This window comes from Apteryx rowi, unplaced genomic scaffold, assembly GCF_003343035.1.
Source record: "Apteryx rowi isolate R43461 unplaced genomic scaffold, aptRow1 scaffold_165, whole genome shotgun sequence".
NCBI lineage: Eukaryota > Metazoa > Chordata > Aves > Apterygiformes > Apterygidae > Apteryx > Apteryx rowi.
Window position 1 is genome coordinate 945,040 of NW_020447919.1, and position 18,926 is coordinate 963,965.

General features: G+C 37.9%; 1 protein-coding gene across 5 annotated transcripts in view; it reads left to right on the forward strand.

Annotated features, from left to right (window-relative positions):
* The first annotated feature begins 54 nt into the window (after window positions 1-54).
* Window positions 55-18,926, forward strand: part of CPQ (carboxypeptidase Q) — a 168,168-nt gene continuing 149,296 nt past the window's right edge. The window contains exons 1-2 of one of the 5 annotated variants that reach the window (XM_026060131.1): window positions 55-75; window positions 659-768. The gene's annotated coding sequence lies outside the window, so the exon portion shown is untranslated. Of the gene's footprint in view, window positions 76-658; window positions 769-11,293; window positions 11,355-18,926 lie in introns of those variants that run through there. The other 4 variants (XM_026060130.1, XM_026060129.1, XM_026060128.1 and 1 more) reach the window with 4 other exon arrangements.

Below are 18,926 nucleotides of genomic sequence, written 5' to 3' on the forward strand. Positions count from 1 at the left end.
GGGGGGGGGAACCAACAAACGCTAAGTTGTAGTTGGCCGTAACGTTCACGCTTCGTGGTGCACGATCAGCTTAAGGTGATGCATTTTAAGGCATTCTTGAAACGGCACAGTTAAAAGTAATCGGTGTGTTACTAGGAAAGCGATGCCGCTGAAAACCAGTGGAAGCGATATCAGATGAATAAATCTGGTATTCGTTACATTTTATGGCACACTTCATAGTAAAGAAATCCCAGCATGTAAAGTGTTTTGTGCTTCTCAGTAAGAAATTCTCGTAACTAGTATGGATCAGATTTGTTTTGACAGGAACTTTATTAATTCTTGAAAAACTTTTTTTCAGATTATGCAAATGAGAGAAGTATTCAAGAAAAAAAAGGCAGTTTGTATATATATACACACACACATATAAAAACATACAAGAGATGGAAAAATGAGATATAAAAACAATATTGTGAGTCCTGCAAGGTGAATCACATTTTTTTCTAAGAAAGCATGAGGTACTGAGGAGCCCTTTGAATTTAGGAAGGTATTTGTGTATCTAGTGGTTGTGGCAGTGACAAGTTACAAGTCACCTTTGAAACGCACTGGAGGAAAAGTTCAAAACATAACCACGGGATTTTTGTTTGTTTGATGATTATTTGTTTCTTCCTTCAAACTCCAGAATTCTGGGGACCTGACTTTCTGAATTGCTGAGCGAGCGCCCGAAATGCCTACTCAGTAGGGGTGATACATGGTCAGCACCTGAAATCAGGTCCACGTCTTTCTTGTTTGGTAGGCCTTGTTTTTCAAAGTTTTGCTTATCTGTGGTTTTCACTCAGTTCAAAAGTGAAATAATTTTTATTCTTTCTGGAAATTTGTCCAAATCTGCTTGCCCTTTTATGTTAAAACACTGTAAGAGTGTTTTAATCTCTGTGGAAGGGGAGTGGGTGTGTGTTTTTTCTTATAAAGCAGCCTTGACGTGACTGCAAAACAGATGCCATGTGTGAGGATGGAAGGATTGCTTACATCTTTGTCTGTTTTAGCTGTGAGAGGTTCTTAAGATTTAAACTAGGAAGACAAAGGTTGGCCTTGATTTTGCCTTGGTTGTTTTTCTGCAAGTACAAAAGCTTTGTTAAAAGTCATTCTCATGCTTAACTACTGTCATTCCTTAAAAAACACACCTTTCAGTCTTATCTGGTGTTAGATTCTTACCTTGAATAAAACCTGCTTCTTTTCCCAAAGAAACCCTACAAAAACCAACAAAACCTACCATATCCATGAAATTTCTTAAGTCTCTTGTTTCCTTGTAAGTTTTGACTCATTTCTTCAGATGTAACCACTGTAGCTTGAATAGTATCTATGAGTTGTATCTTGCATTCAGCATTGCTGTCCCAAACTTCAGTCTTTTTGATGAAGTCTGTACAGATACACTTGGATCAGAGCCAGTGCAGCTTTGTAGATTCATACTAAGCCTTTGTCTTACCAAATTTTGTTTCCTGGTGTTTAAAATATATATAATTCTTTTGAACAGCAGAACAATAAGATATTAAATCAGATAAGAACAGATTGCAAATCTGGGTTGAGGAAGAGCAACCTGGCATTGACCCTTGTTGGGAGACATCTGTCAGTGAAAGCTCATATAAATTCTTATTTGTTTTATAACATGGTTTTGCAAATGCTGCGTGTATGCAATGCCAAATCAGGAAAGGAATCAACTTGCACAGTCTCTTATTTTTGATATAATTGCACAAACACATAATGCACATTGGATTCATTTATTTATTCCTGCTATTGTGCATAAAACTTTCTTGTTTTAAGAYTGAAAACTTTCTCTTGTCATTTCTTCCTTCCTTTCTAGTTGTGGGAGGATGAAGATGAAGGATGGCAGTACATCTAAGAGAGAGCAGCTGCAGGGGAGAAATATTTTGCTTTAAAAAGTACTTTGTACATAGAAATGTATGAAACGATTACAATCTTGAAGCTCTACAGTTCTTTCTGTTCTGCCTCAACAGGAAATATTATCTGTCAAAAATTGCATTGCAGTAATCTTTCACATTTTTGTTGCCAAATGTCTGCAATAATCTCAAAGTACTGAAATAAATGTAAATTCTTTTCTTCAGTTTACCCTAAGTCCCTTATGTTCTCACTCTGATGGCATAGTGAAATTTAGCTCTGATTTGTAACCTCCTAAATGCCAATTACTTAATTAAGTCAGTATTTCAGACAGAATCTGTGGAGAATGTTCTGTTCTTTTTTGTTTTAGTTTTACAATAGAAGAAAAAATCATGTGTCAGCTTGAGAAAAATGTTAGCCTGTAGTTTTAAAAATGAAACTTTGGCTGCCTTGATCTCAAAAGTTTGTTTGTTTTTTCTTTCTTTCTTTCTTTTTTTTGAGCTGGAGAGAAAGGACCAATGAGCCAATGATTTTTTTTTTTTTTTAATGCAGACCATTGAGACACCCAGCTCATCTGGATTCTTTATTTCTATTCTGGCATTATTAATATGAATATTTTCTCAGTGCCTTCCAAATCTAATTAACGTATGTTTGTTTGAAGAGTTTTATCCACAGTGGATAAAAGTGAGGAAAAAAAAAGTGAAAATTTCATTGGTACTATTGCTGCCAAAGAGGGAAGTAGAAGTATCTAATGAACAGGCATTCAGATTAAAATGAATCTGCAAAAAATTAAGTTCATATATTTTGACAAAAGTGTGTTTAGTTTACTGTATTTTCTTTTGCAGTTACTGGTTATGGTGTCTGATCCTTTACTCAAAATTAGCAGTAGTAAGTTTCCTGCTAGAGTGCTGTGTATGAAAGGGATGAGATCACTGTGCTCCCTGTCCCAGTTCTTCTAGCTTTCATCGGTTCCACATGCATTGGTATCCTATGATGTCTTTAATTTTTGTGTTAGTTGTTTTCAGAGGAGGCACTTGACTGTGAATTCAGATAGACAAGTGAGTCTAAAGTAATTTTGTGTTTCAAGTAGCCCCACAAAACGGTCTTTTGTGGTATTATACATGTTACAATAGACATTTGAGAAAGAAATGTGCTTTTTTGAGGCCTTAAAATGAGACCTGAGCTAGTAGAGTCAGGTGGCAGAGCATCTTTTTTTTTTTGTTATTTTTTGGTAACCGTTGAAGGCCGAAGCATAAATTTGATTTATCTGAAACAGTCTTCCGTTTTACTCTCCTCAAGTTTTGAGATGAGCACTTCTGATCCTGTTGATTCCTATTGTTCTGAATCGCAGGACTCACATTCTAGTGCTCTTGTGTGTAGTGCTCTCTTGTACAAAACTTGGCTGTTCTTCCATGGTAGACTACAAAAACACTTCTTGGAATTTCAGGTTGTGGAGATTCTGTATTGCTTTGGAAGCAAAAAGAATTGTAAGATACTGATTTCTTTGAGATTGATCATATACTCCAGTGGGCTATTAATATTTTCTATTATGACAACTAGATAAAGTGGAAGAGTACGTTACTAATCTCAGGTAATATATTCAGTGCTGCAAAAAATATACAGAGAAGACAATTTCTCCCTCAGCGATGTGTTGTGAGATACCCCATAAGGAAAACAAAGAGAACTTGATTCTAATTGCTTGTTTAGTTTGGTTGTCTTGAAACAGCTGTTAGGCAAGGAATCTCTGGAGGATGTTCAGAAGCAAAAAGGTCTTAGGAATAGTCTGGGAATATTCTGTGCCTAGGCTCTGAATTATAGCCCTTGTCAGATTTGGATGCAGCTGCTGCAGAGGTTATTTAGTACCCAAGCCACTTGCCCTGCCCTTTTGACAGAGTTTCTCATCCTGGTAGCTGAGGGGTCACAAAGAGCAGAGTTGTCTCCTTGTCAGGATGCAGCTCTGTGCCAGTGTAACCTCACCTAATTTGGGACTGCCATTGTCCAACCCTCCTCTGAATAGTACGTCCTCATTGTCTCCTTTGGCACTGGCTTACTGGTGCTAATGCTCGTGATTAATTTCTGCAAACAAAGAATAAGTATGTTTTTCACTGGATTGGTTCCCAGAACCAACTTGCTGCCTGACCATAAGGGCAAAGTTCTGGTGCAAGTGAGTGGCAATTTGGAGGGCAAAACCACAGTAGCTGTGACCTAGATGGACTTAAGCCACAATTGATCCAAACTTCCTTTTGCCATAGTCCATAGGCTATGAAAGAACACCTTCACTGATTTTAATGTGCATTACTACTGCAGCTAAGGGCTCTGGTTCGTGTTTTATTTTGGGCTTGGCTATGATGCCTGAAGAGAAGACTCGCAAAAAGAGTAGTAGTGAGCAGGAATCTTTCTTTGGCTACCCTTCAGAGAGTTACCAAATGAGGAGAGGTGTGCTTCTTTCCTGGAAGCGCTACCACCCAAGTCAGCTGATAGGTGGGAGACAGACTTGTCAGATACCTTGTTGTCTGGGGTACAGCACAACCGTGACTATCAAAAAGACTAGGTATACCCAAATGCAACACATCCAGTATGGGTAGATCGGCTGGGGCTTTTGGGTAGTTGTCTGATTTTGGACTGCTCCTGAACCCCTAGGCACCTCTGATTTGAACTGGTAGAGGAGTGAACCTTTCCAGAAAACTGAGAGGATATAGTGCTGCGAGGGACTTGGCGTGAGTCAGGCTTCCGGCAGTAAGAAGTTCAAGGCTGGATGAGCTGGGGCTGTTGATATCTAGGTTTGGATCTGGATTGTTCTAGCAAATCTGGTGATCATAGAGGAGAAGGTAGTCAGGCTGGAAGAAATTTGGAGGGTGGGGGTAGCTTATGCAGAGTTTGCTCTTAGAGTGTGCTGAACTCATAGGGAGTGAAAATAGTGTCTTCAGCCTCACATTTAAATTTCGCTGGGACAATGAGTTGCGTTGTTTCACTGGAAACAGACATGCGGTCAGAATAGTATGATTATCCTTCTGTGTTTACATGTGGCTGTAGGTGAGCTGAAAATATGTTTAAGCAAGTCTTTTTCCCTAAAGGGAAAGGTATTTCCCAGTGGTAAGTGTTTTTTCTGTTAACAGTCCTCTCTCTGCTCAAAGTCAGTCTGATTTTTTGGCCCAGAATATTGGTACCAACTAAAGATAATCCTATTGACACAAAAGCATGAGTTATTTTATGTTCTTAAGTGAGCGTCTCTTTATGCTTTCCCTAGTCCCGGAACTCAGTACAAAGAAAACCCCGTGTTCTCCCATTTGATGTTATTTGGACTTGTATCATTTGTGAAAATTGCTTTATAGCTTAAGCTTTTAGGTTGAAAGAAATTGATGCATATTTTAAGCTCTTTGATGGATGTAAGGAGGATCTATTGTTATCACTAGTGATATATCCTATGTATTCTTGGATCCAGATCATATGGCAAGTTTTATTTAAAGTAGAAGGATCAAAAAATCATACAAAGTGAATCCTGTTTTGCTGACCTGGAGGTTAAGTCAGGAGATAATCCAAGAATTAAAAGCTATTTAGTCTATGGTATGTGTGTCTGTGAAGCATATTTGACATTTATATGCTCATTTATTTTTTAAACCAGTGCCATTTTCTTGTGATTGTGGTATAGCCCTCTCATCAATGTGTTATACACCAGACTTGTTAGACCCACTATCATGTCTTTGCAGATCTCTAGGGTTTACCAAAGTCAGAGCAGTTACCTTTTGGGAGAGTAATATTCAAATGGGCATTTCATTTTCTAATTAATTTTTCCTTTCACATGCTGCTTTATCTCCTTTGGCTTTTCCTCATTCTAGTGCTGGGAGACATGGCATTTTTTCCATTTCTACTTTTCTCAGTGTATTGGTATCAAAATTAAATGTAATCAGAAGCCTGTTTTCTGATCCCAATAAAATATCATGCAGACAGGAGTGGGAGCATGGGAAAGTTCTTTTGAAGAATGTTATATAAAAATAACTGTTGTGAGTTTATGGGTATGTGAACTGTATGTAAAACAGATGCACCCTGGATAAATAATAATAACTAGAATGGGCATCTGTCTAATACAACCTCCCAGATTTATCAAAATGAAATGAGCTGCCTAATATCTCCTGTCCCTACAAACAAAGGGCACAGGAAAGATGAAGTCAGCTAATACTAGCCTTATTCCTGGAAAACATTTTCCTCTGTGGTGGGGTACAGCTGGACTGCTAGCTTGCAAGCATCACTGCAACTGCGYGTGGTATTCTGTGCAAGCTCAGCTGCTCTCCTGGAAGCAGAAGGTAACTGTCTTGTTGTAGAAAGTCTTGGTCTAGGAATTAAATGGGAAAGTAAACTTAAGAAATGCAGGCTCCTTGCTGACCTTGCCTGCCCTCCAGATGTTCATATCTAAGTACTTTGTGCTCAGCAAGTGGGGCTGTGGTAAACATGGGGTAAGGAGTGTAGGATTAGCATTGCCAGCAGATCTGTACCAGTAGCTAACTGGGAAGTTGCTCTTGTCAGAGAGTGGAAGTAATATGTAGTTCATTGCCCAAAGCACTGTTTATGTCCTGGCCTGGCTTCTAAATATTTTTAAAGAGCTTTCTGAGGAGTGACCTGAGTATGAAAATCAGAGAAGTGCAGACAAAAGTGCTAATGTTGTCATCCTGAAAGGAACACAGCTTTATCAAGAAAGCAAAGATGGTTTTGTGGCTGCTTCTAAATGAAGGAGCAGTTGTAATTTTATGTGAACACTACTCTGATCAGTTGCCCCTGCTTGCAAACTAGTGTGAGTGATAAAATCAAAACCACAATTTGTGTATTTGATCTTCCAATATCAGTTTCATTTTAATTTGGAATCTCATTTTAGTTCATGGAGACACTGACATTTACATCATCTGGATTCCCTGTAGGAGGCAGAGGCTGCATTGTATCTTCACACTAGTAGTGCCAGAGCCCCAAATGTTAGTGTCTCCTTACTCATGCTGCGGATGAAGCCCTCTGAATTTTATGCAGTATATCACATGGGCAAATAAGTGGTTATGAAAATCACCAGTCATTTGCAACTAAATCAAAGTAAAGTGCTCTGAGTGGGTGGATTCTGCAAGCTTTTGTCTCCTAAATGATTGGTCTTGTGACTAATGCCACTCAAAGGTGGCATTCCCAAAGCTGTGCTTGTTGAGGGGTACTTAACAGGTGGGGTAAAAGCCAGAGGTGTCTTAATACACCCCTGTTGGGGACCCAGCCCAGTTTGATAACACTGTCTAAATAGCTATTTAAAGAGGAGCTAGCTTCACTTTTTAATGTGTTTCAGGCCACTTTATATTTCCTTGGGAAAATGGGTATYTTAGGCGTGCCTACTCCAGCAGACCCAGAAATAGCCTCTGGCTGTCATGTGCAGGAGCAGGAAGGATTGACAGGGTGAGCAGTTTGGGCCCTGGAAGTAGAGCTGTGGGCTGTGCTGGGCTCATGGCTGGAGTGCTCCGGAGATGGCCTGGCAGCTCCTGCTGCTTGAGCAGGCATTCAGTCATGCCCCTGGTGCCGCACACCCACGGCAGCGAGCAGCGAGCGGGCTCTGTCAGAGATGGCAACAGTTTGGAAGCTTCCCTTGGGAGCCTTTGCCTTGTGCCAGCTGAACTGCATGGCAATGTTTAAGGCCAAGCGAGAAACTTTTGGTTATTTTGTTTCCTCCTTTACTTTCATGGCCTAATGTAATCTTGGTGTAGTATTGGTCAGGTGTACTGTCAGATTCATGTCGGTGCAAAGACAGGGAGGTATTTTGACATATATTTGCAGAGAGAGGACTGATCACATTCTGTCCTTAAGAGTGTTGCAGATGCTGTAGGATGTGTGCCAGAAAATGACATATAAATATATATACCTAGTCCGCTTATGTCTGCCAAAATCAGTATCTTCCCTTGACATGACACTCAAGTACGGTATCTGCTTTTGTATTGTCACGTTCAAGACCCTGTTAAGAGTCTGGATAAAACAAATGCACCACGCGTAGTTTGGCAGCTAGCAAAAAGAACCTGTGATGATTTTAAAGGATGAACCTCCATTTATATTTCTAATATCATGAGATTCAAACCATAATTGTGTTGAGAAGAGGTTGTTTCATACTTCATTAAACTAGCTTCCTTCTCATAAATATTTTTGCCATTTTGGAAAGCTGTCTCCGTTGTGGCTGTTGATATGTTTTGGCAGTTTTACTTCTTTCATTTATTCTAAAGCTGCTGTTGGTATTTTTGTGTGTATGCTGCGTGGTATCTCTGCAGGTATATATAAGGCATTTATGTTTGCTTGGACAGTTATTTGTATTAACATTATCTAAGATAATGTAATATAATGTATTATGATTCTATTCTATTCTTTTCCATTCTTTTCTATTCCCTTTGATCTGTTTCTAAAGACTTTTCCTGAGGAAAATCTGAGAAATATGTGGTTCAGGAAATTGGTGACTTCAAATCTTTTGAAAATCTTGTGACAGAATGCTGATCGGGGTAATGGCATAATGACGGACCTGAAAACTATATTGTAGGCGTATTCAGCTTTTAGCTTTATAGGTAATTCACTATGTAAGCATCTTACTAAACAGAAAATGCAGTATATAATATGTAATACCATTAGTCCAGTGTTCAGTATTTTGATTTGAGTACACAAATGGGATTTCAACATATAAATTGCTGATACAGCTACTTTTTCTGGTGATGCTTTTGTGTACTGAGAAATAAGCAGTCCTCTAAAAGATGTTTTAGACTCTTGATTCCACTATGAACATCTGCTTGGGTTTATGCTGTCACTTCTTGACTACTTCAGAGAAGTTTGTCCTGTTTTTCAGCCTTCTGCTCAGAATGCAGATTCATCAAAAGGTATTAAAAAATTGCTGTTTGTTCTGGTGTTGTTATTTGGTTTTGAGCAGCGTGATCCTCTCTTTCCCATTGGAAAAACAAAGCACTATAAGGTACCATAGCTGGAAATAACAAAGTGTATGTTTGAGAACTAAGTGTCCAAAAGGAACTTTAAATTTTGCACTGGTGAGCTTTTGCATGAAAATTTTATACATCTGGGCTTCCCTGTACCTATTCTTTTCTTCCATCCTAAAATTTTGTCTGCAGAGAAATCAGTATTTATCTAAGATTTGCTAACCTGCAGCAGCTCAGTGTAAGCCATTTCACAGATCACCTGCATGATGAATCTTTGGAGTCACTGCATAAGAATTCTGAATAGAAATGTGCCAGCTGTGTTAGTGTGTGAACAAAAATAAATTGAGAACAGACATTTTCAGATATTTATTAGCAGCATAGCAGATGCAGTAACTGTTTACATTTAGAACTGTTTTACTAGCCTCTATAAAAAAATTGAATGCATCTTTAAATACTCATTTTTGAAAATAGAATTGCATGACTCAGAAAAATAGGAATTGTCTTAGCCAGACTCACTGGTGTCAGCATTTGTCATCATCCTCTCTATACAATTGGCACGTTTATTCTTTAGTGTGCTCTTTGGAGTTTGTTTTGTTTTTGTTTTTGTTTTTTTCCCACTTTGATTTCCAGCTGACTTTCTGTAATACTGCTCTTTGCCTCACTGCAGCAAGCTTTTAATTGGTACCTGTTGTTAGTGTCAGCAGAAAGGAGTTGGTCACAGTCATGCTAATTGGGATGTCTTTCATAGAAAAACTTGGAGGTGCCACTTCTGGGTCCCTTCTCCTCCCATCATTTGTCTGTTTTGTCTGTCTGTAATTGTAAAGTCCTAATGGCGTGCTTGTCTCAGTGTATTTGTGCAGTGCATAGCACTGTGGACCTTAATCTTAGCTGGGACTGCTGGATGCTACTGAAATACAAAAAAAATTATTAAAATGATAGAAGTCTTCTTGTAATAACTGACTTCTTTTGTCCAGCAACGGCAAACTATTTGATAACTTTTGTCTCTTAAATGGTAGTTAAAATTAATTTAAAGTTAAATCCAGAACCAGAACCTGTTCGTGCATGGTAGCCATTGTGATCAGAATAGACAAATGTCTGCTGCATGGTCGAATGTGTGCTGTGTTGGGGAGTAGCTTTGGCTAAGAAATGGTCCTGGAGTTATCCTCAACATCAGAAAGAGGTCTGGTTTTGCATGCTTATTTCTCAAAATTAGCTAAAACCCAACTTTCTGTCAAGCTGTTTGAGTAAAAATGTATTTATCCCGTTCGCAGTCTGTTCTTTCCCTTCATTCTTTACATTTAAACTTTTTAAGCTTTCTTTTGTTTGTATGCTGCACTGTCCGCTGTGCAGTCCACTGTGGCATGGTGGCCCCCATTGTACATTTCCACTGAGCTGTAGCAATTTATTTGTGTTGTTATGTTGAATACAGTATGATATTTGAATACCAGTATTATGTCCTGGTGAATGTGAAAAAATCAAAGACGACATAGTTAAATAATATAGCACATTGAAATGAGTATCCTTTCCCTCCCTTAATATGAGTAAGGAAATGTGTGCATCATAAAGATCTTTTTTTTTTTTTGTCAAATATAATGAGAAATTCTTGATGCTGTGCCCTTTCTGTATATTTTTTACTTTTTCTTGTGACTGAAAAGAAAGACTGCAAGAAAAAACTCATCAATAATGCAGATATTCAGAAAACAGTTACAGGTATTTTAATCTGTAAATTTTATTTAATAATAACTCTGGAATATCTCATATTTGGCAGTATATCTATTGACTTAATTTGGAGTTGTGGTGCTGACTATATCTGTAAAATGAAGAYGTAAGTGTATGGAGCAAAATAGCTGAAATGGCTGGATACTTCTGAAACATTTGGTCTTGCTTTTTGTGTGTCTTTTTCTTCAAAACAYTTAATAATGTGCATAACTTTTCTCCTAACATATTGAATCAAAATGAAAATTTTCTTTATGTGCTTTGTAGGTGTGTGGCCATAGAGGAATGTTATTCATGCTGCATATTTGAAAGCTAAGAATTTAAGAGTTTACAATTTATGAGTGATTTATGATGTGTATAGGTGAGATTATCAGCTTGCTTAACTTTTAGTAGGGCTAGAAGGGTCACRTCACCAGAAAATTTGATCTATTGCAATCCATTACATAATTAGTAACTCAGGTTACCTGTTTTGTTACTTCATTTTGGCAAAAAAAAACCTTCAAATTTTCTCAGATTTAATTGCTGGCAGGAGACACTCAAAGTGTTTGTATTTTCTGTCAAAAATTTGGAGCAACATAAAGCATACATGTGTTGTGTAGGACTGAACAGCCTTTTGCTGGAACGCTGCTTGGAGGAGGTGCAAGACATGCCTGCGTGTGCCGGGGACTTGGTGATTGTTTTCGGCTTTCAAAACTTCACAGGGGTATCAGGCCCTGTGACAGCCCTGTACTAGCTGCTGTTAAAGCAGCTTGGTTTGCTTCTCTTACAGCTGCCACCTATCAACTGTAGGAGCTTATGTTATATTGGCCAGTTGCTCAGAAGATCATACCTTCTGTTTTTATCCAGGTATGAAGAAAGATTTTATTCTTTGGCCAGATGTGATCTGCTAGTCTTTTAATAAAAATTCAGAAACAAAATATTTGGCATCAGAATTGCAGGAATAATTTAAGTGTAAATCCAGGATATAAGATGTGTTGTTGAACATGTTTTCAAAAAGAAACTTAGTTTAGGATAATAGATGTTTCAGTATTGGACCTTATGTGCTAATTTTCTCTTTTGTGCCCCTAAATTTGTTTCTCTCTCTTGGTCACTTAATTCTTTTCCATAGCCTAATTCATCTTCTCAGACAAGAAAATATAAAAGAGGTTGTGAGAGAAGTTTTCTGAACTTATATCGTCCCAGTAAAACAGAGTCGTTTTTCTCCTGTAGGAAAGGCTGAAAGAATAATATGCAGTTTTTAAGGGTTTATATCTAAATTAAATGTGAATTTCATGAAAAGACACAAAATATATGTCCATCCCAAGGCCCTTTACAATTAAGAAGGGTTCCCTAAATTAAGAGATTGCTACTTTTTAGTCTTAGAATGAGAGTGCATGAATGTTTCTATTTTTCATAAACCAATTCCTTCTATATCTGAATGCAACCTCTCTCTTGTTTTTTACACCCCAAAAATAGAGACTTGAGGGAAATGTCACCTGAAGTTGAGCATCAAAATACCAGAGAAAATAATTGCATCCTTATTCTGTTATATTTTGATTTAATCATCAAAAATCATCCTTTTTTCCCCCTGGTTGTCTTTTAACGCCGGCAGCTGGCATCAGCTATGTACTTTGGCATCCATTGTAATATGAACATCATAGTGTACTTCTATGTTATTGTTTCCTAACTGTCTGTCTTTCATTGAATGTTTCTGTTCTATTCAGCTATTCTTATCTAAAATTCCCACTGAATTCCTGTCTTTTGCCTCTGATCTGAAATGATAATGTACTGCCTTCTGAGAACTGCTTGTATATTGAATGCTCATTAGGAATAATTTCAGCTGCTATGTGGTCTAAGCATTGTTCTGTGGTAATCTCCCTTTTTAAAATTTTTCTGTCTTGGCCATTATTGCTTCTTGGTGAAGTTGCAAACTGATTGTTTCTGTAGTTTTTGCTGATGTGGAACTCTGCACATTGGTTATGGTGTGATTCTTCAGGCTTACTATCATCCATTTTAGCAACAGCTGCAGAGTAAGATTTTATCAAGGTATCCTATTAATATTCTGAGGCTTGCAGTTGAAAGAGTTAAGCACAATTCCTTTTACTCCTTGCTTTCTGTGTTAAGCTATAGTACTTCCACCATACAGAGTATAAATAGGGTATAAACTTTGTCTTTTTCCAAATGAGGAGCCACATTTGCAATGTCTTTGAGCATTTTTGGACTTTTTCTGTTCTAATTCTTAGCCCTTTTAAACATTTCACTCCTGTTATGTCCATGTAAGTTTATATCACTCCCTACATCTTGCATATCTTTTCAAGGATTTCAGGACAGATCTTGAGTTGTAGTAAATCCGGATAGTTCTTTCAAAGCTGATAAATGTAAAACAGCTTCCAGATTTGATGTTTTCTTTGGAGTTTTAGGCTTTATGGTCCACGTATGGTAAGACCTCATATTGTATTCAAATTCTTGTATTCATATTTTGTTGTATTTTTCCTTTCTTTAGCTTTAGATGCAAAAAAGCTGGTGTTAGGGACTCCGTAATGTAAATCATAACTTTGACTGTATATGTTCCCAGAGTCCAAATATTTTAACTCATTTGTGAATGAAACATCCTCCCAGATAAGAAATCTTGACAATTCTGGAAGAGCAGTCTTTGAGAAATGTCTGCTTTCCTGCTTCACTTTTTAAGATTATGAAACCTTTTTATTGCTTTATCTTTCTAAGTGGTGGAAGAACCCTATTACTTTATTTTTAGGCAGAAATCTCCTCCTCATTTTGCAAGTCCACCTGACCTTCCAGCCTTCCTACTCTACAGCTGTCACAACAAACTTTCTTTCAGATGCTATTAAATGTATCAGACATCACTCTGCAGCAAGTGAGTTTGTTACCCTGGGGCCTTTCAGTCTGTTCTAATATTATCAAAAAACACTGTGTAATTTCAAGGTTTCCTGCATTCTTTGGAGGAAAATCAAATGGTACATGGTTAGGAAGCTGATAGATACTTCACAGATTTAGCAGATCTTCAGCAATTAAGTGGTTATTATCTTGAATGTATTGTTTTCTTTCCTCATTTCCCATAACCATGACTCTTGTGAACTGTCTGTGTCCTTTTGTCTTGGGATTTTGGGAAGACTTTGCCACACTGGATTGGAAGAGTTGCTCTAGCTTCGTTTATCTTATTTCTCTTGCCTCTGCCCCTCTTTCAGTTATCTTGATTGCTGATCTGTGTTCTCAGCTGAGGTTTTTTATGCTCTGTCTCTTGCTCAAAATATTAAGATACTTTGTATTGTAATGATGTTAATGGTGGTAATGGGAGTTACCTCGTTCCAGAACAGGTGTACTAAAGTTGTTTAATATTGGGACACTGCAAAAGATTGATACCTATAATCTTCCTCTTTAGCATCAAAGATGGTAGTTGACTACAAACAAATGGATCAGACAATAGGTGGAAGCATCCTTAAAGCAGCTGCTTGTTTATTAAGTGCATCTTCTTATGACACTGTCTCCACCACCAAGGGTAGCACTGTGCTGTGCATTTCATTCTATTACAGTACTCGCTGGAGTTGGAGAAGACTTACTTCTTGCCTTCACTTCCTGCTTTTGTTCTACATGCCACTAAACTTTCTTCCCTAATCTTTTTAATCCTTTCAACTTCTGTTTATATGTTCTGTTCATATTCTGAAGATTTTCATTTTCAACATATCCCCAGTTTCTCAGCTTTTCCGACTGCCTTTTGCTTTTCTTTTGCTAGGAGTTTTCAGGAAAAAAAACCCTCTCTATTCTGTGGGCTATATTCAGACCACATGCTTCCTTCCATATATGGACCCAGGTAGTGACTTGTCTGGGTGCCTACTATCTACTCCACCTGAATCTAAAAGATGCTGAGCTTTTTTACATTACTGCCTTTTACCTTTACCTTCATTGTGGACCACAGAGTTCCTATGGTTCCTAAACATATGCTTGTACTCTGGAAACCTAGGAGCCTGGTTAAAAAAGTTAAAAGCCTTTAAGTTGACAGTGGTTAAGGAGATGCCTGAGCCCAGCTGAAGTCTCTGGAGAGACTGAATTCACCTGGCATAAACATGCAGCATATAATGTGTGCATGGCTTTCAGTTCTGCTCAAAATTGCAAGAGCAGTGGTGCCGCCTGCTTTTTGCTTAATACCCCAGTGATTAGAAGTTCCTTTGAAGAAGTTAGAGATGGAAGTTGTAGGTTTTACGTGGTCTTGAAAGCTTCACTTTCTAGGAGAATACCCTAAACATGAGGCTGCAGGCAAGGTTGGAATGGGACCATTCTTTGACCTTCTCATGCATGCAAGATTTACAGGGTCAGAGAGAGAAAATAAAACAGGGAGCTTAACTGTAGCTTGCTAATGAGCATCCTTCCCTGGCAGCGAAAGGGCAGTCCTGTGTTCTTACTCCTACTTTAGAAAGTGGTTACAGATTTTGTGCTAAAGAGTCATGGAATCAGATGCATTAATAAGGCCAGAAGAAAGGAATGTACATCCTGAAAGGGTCTTTTCTTCCTATTTCATTTTGCAGCCTGTGCTCTGAACTTTTACTGAAAAATTTAAATAATAATTAAATGTATTGAACAGTTGTGACTGTCCTGTTAATTTTTGAGCTTGGCTGGCACAATGATACTCATTTGCTAAGTCTGACTGGTCAAATGTGCAAGGATCAGTACTCTGTTTTCCCAGCTGATTCACTGGGATGAGAAACTTAATGTTGCAAAGACTGAGACAACAGATGTGCTATACTCTCTCTGAATCAGAAGTGGAGCGATTCCTGTATTGCAGCCCAAGAGAGTATGACATTACTTTACCTAGTGGGAAATATTCCTAAAAGCTACTAGCTGTTGGCCAGTTTATGCTGAACTGCTCAAGGAAGGCACAATAAATCCTGTTCCCATTCTTCTGCCCTTGCCCAAGGTTTGAATCCGATTACGCTCCTCTTATAGGGTGGTGACAGGTAGTTAGTGAAACACTGTCTGTGGTGGAAGTATATTACATCCACAAAAACTGTGGAAACGTGTCTGATCTCATTGTTCAGTGGGAAATTCCTGGAAGAAGTGCAACTCTTAAATGCAGCTCCTCTTGGGCAGCCTTTGGAGTGAGACTGCTTCTGGTTTTGAATGAGCCCAGGAAAAGCAAAGGAAAGATTTCTTAGTTAAGGGGAATGTGATATCTGTGGTTTCATTTCTGCATTGAAAAAAATGTAATAAGCTGGTAGCTGGGGGCTATTTGAGACTGTAAATGCTAATTAAAAAATCCCTCCGCATTTTCTGTATAACTCCTCCTAAGTGCATCAGCTTCGTTAGGTAGATTTTGCAAACCCTTAAACAAAGAAAAGCCCAGATCTTCAAATCTTGGAACTAACTTTACAAAATCCTTGTCTTACTCCACTCAGCAAGAATTTGTCTTATGACAGAAATCAGATTAGTTCATTTCCTTGTTTGTGGATGATAATCCTGGCAAAAATCAGGGAAAAAACATGGGCATCCTGAGAAAATTACTGATGCCCCTAGCAGAGGGTGTCTATGAGCATGTAATTAACTGGTCCAAAGGGAAGGAACATGGGCAGCTTAGTAATAAAAACACACCAATACTTTCTGTGTAATATAACCACAAATAGTAACTCAGTCTGTAGCAAGGTCTTTACAGTTGTCTTTCAGTGACTTGAGATGACCCCGAGTCTTCTCCTGTTCCTGATCATGTAAGACTTTTGCCTTGTCTGTGTCACAGAGAAGGAGGAAACCTGTGTAACAGATTTTTCATTCATACATGGCATCACAGAATATTTTGGGGGGAAGACAGCACTTCCCTGTGAAGAATTTGTTACTGCCATAATCTTAAATTTAAGAGCCATTTGAGTGGTTAAGGAGAATAGCTTAATATTCATATATTGCTAAGGCTGGTGTTTAATTTACTGTCTATGAAAAGGCCTAGAAAAGGCTATGAAAGGCTGGTAGTTTGTGCTGATATCCTTTGACCTACGCTTGGTGTTTCAGAAAATTTTGATGTGACATTTTTGTTGCTTCTGGTGAGTTAGAAAGGCTTTAATCCCATTCCCTCTTTCTGTGTCTTAATTCTGCAGCGCAGGCACTTGCTGTACCAGCTGGCATTTCAGATGGCATCATTATGAATGCATCATGCCTCATGGGTCTTCCCCCACTTCTGGAGCTGATCAGGCAGCTCTCACAAAAATGTTGTGGGGTTGCCTCTTCTGTTTCCATTGATGAATCCATGCTCCTAAGCTATGCAGTTTCCTGACTTTTCAAAAGTCAAGCTTGCAAGTTACAAATGCTTTCGTATAGTAACATATAGGAGGGATAAGCATTTACGTTCTTACTACCAACTCCACTGTTTACTGAGGGTGATAATTCAGCTTTTTCTAGCATGCCTGAGGGCCAGATCTTTGTCTTTTGTCTACCTAGCCACAAAAAATATGAGAGAGTGCTTTATGTATTCTTCCTTACCAGGGACTGAGTACAATCTGGAGAAACCTTGTGAGTTGAAGTCTTTCCCTTTTCCCTTTCCATTTTTAAGAGTGAAGTTTGGAGGAGATATCTTCCCACCTGGGGAAGGAGAATATTACTTTAAAGCCTTTAAATGGCCAGCAGGCTGTTTAGATCTTTATCATCACTGTTAAGTTGAAGCTTCTTTGGAAGGATAAGGTAAATTAAAAACAGAGAAAAATCAGAAGTAATGTGGCAACTGTGCATTTGTGTACTACTACAGACTAGGACTTTAACATTGCATTTGAATTTTCTAGATTTTTGTTGATCTCAACATCTTCGTTTTGAATGAGAGGAAGTCAAACTGGTAGTTCTTGAAAACTTAACAAAGATTTCTGGGTGGAAATATAGATATACATGAAACTACTGGGGGACAGGAGAGGAACTGGGACAAGAGAATTGAGAAATGTAGGAGATGTCAAAAATCATCATTATGTGAAGGTAATTTCATTGTTTCAAAGGTTTATTTTTTATTTTTTAAGAAATGCTGAGAAAAGGACCAAAATGAATACCTTGAGGAAATGAATTCAGCTGTCTGCAGTTTGTTGTAACAAACATATGTGGAAGGGTAATTTCTTAGCTTAGATCATTGAGAATGAAGCATGCAGAAGCTTTGGATACAACTGTGGCATGCGCTGCCAGAGGTACAAAAACAGTGTAACCTCACTTTTATTCTCTCAGGAATTGGCCTGGCTGCTAGTTTACTATGTAGCTTCTAGTATTGGGAGCTAATTGAGGAATATCTTGCAAACCATGTTCTGCAAGCTTCAAATGAGATACACACTCTGGTCTCTTCTGGTCCTATCATTTACAAAGTTATTTGGATATTATGAAACTTTGCCTATTCCATAAAGCTATTGAGAATTAATACTCTTGATTAAAGCTCCAGTACAATGCTCTGAAAAAAAAGGAATACTTTTTGGTATATTGTATGTGAATACCATATGTGAATATAATATATGCATATATGTATGTGTGTGTGTGCATGCATATATAGCGGGAGATATAGATGTATATACACTCTCACATGCACACACACACCCTGCTTTGTATTGGCTGCCTGCATGCATGTAACATACAAACAGAAAGACTACAAGGCGAGTATATTATCATGATTCCTCAGGTCAGTGATTATAGAATCAAAAGTATAAGTCTCCAGAAATACTGAATAAATAAAAATAGGGAAGAAAAATAACTTTAAAATCTAACAGTGAAAGCAGTAATATTTCTGCCGTACAGGTCTGCTTTACAGTATTTTATCCACATTAGCCAACTAATTAGTCCTTTATGATTTGTAGAACAATTGTTTCCAAGAAAAACATCTTTTGTAGCATAACTATCAACATTTGTCTTTAGTGTCACTATGATTTTACGGCAAATTTCATTCTGTATGAAAAATACCATTATTTCTTGTAATGAATTATAAAAAGTTCATGGAAGTGGCAAAAGTGCTTTATGAACCCCTTTTGGGCCTACTAGTAATTGTCACTAGTCACTATTATTTTCTTTTCTAAGTYTCTTACTTGCTACAGATGTAGGGCTGATTTAATGGCCTTATTAATTTTTAGGTGTTTAGTATTAGAGAGTGTAATATTTATCATTCAAATAGCAGCTCAGTTTAAATTCAAAGGAAATGAAATGATTATATTCCCTTTTGGATATAACAGTAAAGGCCTTTATATATTCTGCATTCTGATAGTCATACTTCCTGTGTTATGAAAGGGCTTTGCAAACACTCCATCTGATTGTAGAGGTTTCTTTGTCCATTCAGTTAATACACTGTCATTTTTATGGGATTGAAAATTTGGAAGGATAGATAAACTATAAGGCCTAACTCTCAGTATTCAAAAGAGAATCCACACCTCTGGGCTGCACCTCTGTATAGCACTGCTGAAATCAGTCCTTAAGTGACACACCAGAAAA